This window comes from Bison bison, unplaced genomic scaffold (genome assembly GCF_000754665.1).
Source record: "Bison bison bison isolate TAMUID 2011002044 unplaced genomic scaffold, Bison_UMD1.0 scf7180017860641, whole genome shotgun sequence".
In the NCBI taxonomy this organism is placed as follows: domain Eukaryota; kingdom Metazoa; phylum Chordata; class Mammalia; order Artiodactyla; family Bovidae; genus Bison; species Bison bison.
The window spans coordinates 28658-31214 of record NW_011491213.1 but is presented as its reverse complement, the minus strand read 5'-3'; positions in this window follow the sequence as shown (position 1 = coordinate 31214).

The following is a 2557-nucleotide window of genomic DNA, read 5'->3' as shown; positions in this document are numbered from 1 at the left end:
CATGGGACTCACTCCAGTATTCTTGCTTGGAGAACCCCATGGACAGAGGAGCCTGGCAGGCTACAGTCCATAAGGTCCCACAGAGCTAGACATGACTAAAGTGGCATAGCATGGCACAGCATGGAAAGGGGCTTGGGAGAGGAGCAATTGCTAACTGCCCTCACTAGACCATATAATACAAAGGCTCTTTGTTTCTCATAATTTCTCATAGTAGAAGATCTTATTAATGGGTAAGATCTAAATATAAGCATCACTGCTTCCATTGAAGCCCTGCTTAGTTACTAAACTTCAAATCTATCCTGTTTCAGTTATGTGTAGATTTTTTTTTCAAGTGCCATGCTATGTCTTAGTTCATAGACTACATTAGGTAATAGTATTTAAACTGGACATAAAACCCCTGGAATTTCTCAAAAATTTAATCATAAAAATAAATGAAAGCAACAGGCTTGCCTCATAGCTCAATTGGTAAAGACTGCCTGCAGTGCAGGAGACCTGGGTTTAATCCCTGGGTTGGGAAGATTCCCTGGAGAAGGGAAAGGCTACCCACTCCGGTATTCAGGCCTGGAGAAATCCATGGATGCAAAGAGTCCATGGGGACTCAAACATTTGGACACAAATGAGCGATTTTCACTTTTTTCACTTTTGCCTAATGTAAAAAAAAAAAAAAAAAAAAAAACAATGAAGCCAAGAAAGTAACGTTATAAAATGGGAAAATGAGAAGTTTATGACTTTTCTAAGTTGCCACATTCCAGCTTTAACCTTCAAAGTTCATTATGTAGACAAGTGTGCAATGACTGGCTGGTTTTGATTTTCCATTCCCTCTTCCTAGTAAAGATTCCTCTTGCTTAATTAACATTCTCAGGCTATGCCTAAGTCACAGTGGGCCCAGAGGTCCTTCAAACAATCGATGTCTGTACTCTCAGCCAACAACATAAAGAAATCCCTCTAGGAATGGACCCAGCTGGGGTTCAGAGTCACCTTCAATCTTTGTGAGAGCTGATGCAGAGGCCCTGTGTTTACAAATCAGGATTGTTGCCCGGCTAGTAGTTGTGCCTATTCTCTAGTTCATTGGAATTATTAATACAGCAAAAGATATTCATTGGCTTCCCGCCTGGCAGCCATTACAATTTCCAGCTACTAGTGTACCCAGGGGCTTCCCTGGTAGCTCAAACAGTAAAGAATCCGCCTACAATGCAGGAGACCTGGGTTCAATCCCTGGGTTGGGGAGATCCTCTGGAGAAGGAAATGGCAATCCACACCAGTATTCTTGCCTGGAGAATCCCCATGGATGGAGGACCCTGGTAGGCTGCAGTCCATGGGATTGCAAACAGTCAAACGGGACTGAGAGATTAAGCACAGTGGTATCCAGTTTTTTCTAGGCTAATGTAATACTTAATAGGAATTTTGATCTTGTCTAGCTTCTCTGGTGGCTCAGAGGTTAAAGCATCTGCCTCCAATGCGGGAGACCTGGGTTTGATCCCTGGGTCAGGAAGATCCCCTGGAGAAGGAAATGGCAACCCACTCCAGTATTCTTTCCTGGAGAATCCCATGGACTGAGAAACTTGGTAGGCTACAGTCCATGGGGTCGCAAAGAGTCGGACATGACTGAGCGACTTCACCTTCCACCTATTTCTACTATTATAAAGATAAATTCAGATTATAATGAAAGCAGGCTAATTTATAGCCTCTCTAATCAAGAATACTAAGTAGCCTTTTTTGTATCTTCAGTGGTTTATAAACCCTGTTCATAATTTTCCAATTTTAAAATTGAAAATAAAAAAACATATTTGTGATGAAGAGTACCTTCTAAAGTACTTTTTTTTCTCAGCTAATAGTATGAAAAAATGTAGTAGAATCAAAGATCTATTTTTATCTCTTAACACTTTATAATGTATATAATTCTCCATGCTAATAGCACCTAAGGATAATACATTATTTGACTTAAAGGATTAGTATATGTCATATTTAGCTAGCAAGGTTTAATAAAATATTTTACTTTTCCTTGCTAAAAAGAGGCATCTTATATTTCTTAGAATCCTGAGGAGAGTTTACCAAAGTACAAAAGAGGCAAAAGAGGCAAGAACAATCTTTGTCAAATTTTAAAATTTCTTTTAAAAAGTCCTTTTTATTTAAATATCTTTAGATATAATATCGGAGAAGGCAATGGCAATCCAGTCCAGTACTGTTGCCTGGAAAATCCCATGGGCGGAGGAGCCAGGTAGGCTGCAGTCCAGGGGGTCCCTAAGAGTCAGACACAACTGAGCGACTTCACTTTCACTTTTCACTTTCATGCATTGGAGAAGGAAATGGCAACCCACTCCAGTGTTCTTGCCTGAAGAATCCCAAGGACAGGGAAGCCTGGTGGGCTCTTGTCTGTGGGGTTCAACAGAGTTGGACATGACTGAAGCGACTTAGCAGCAGCAGCAGCAGATATAATATTTTTATTTTATCAATTTTAACTTACAGGCCGTTCAGTTCAGTTCAGTTGCTCAGTCATGTCTGACTCTTTGTGACCCCATGAATCGAAGCACGCCAGGCCTCCCTGTCCATCACCAAC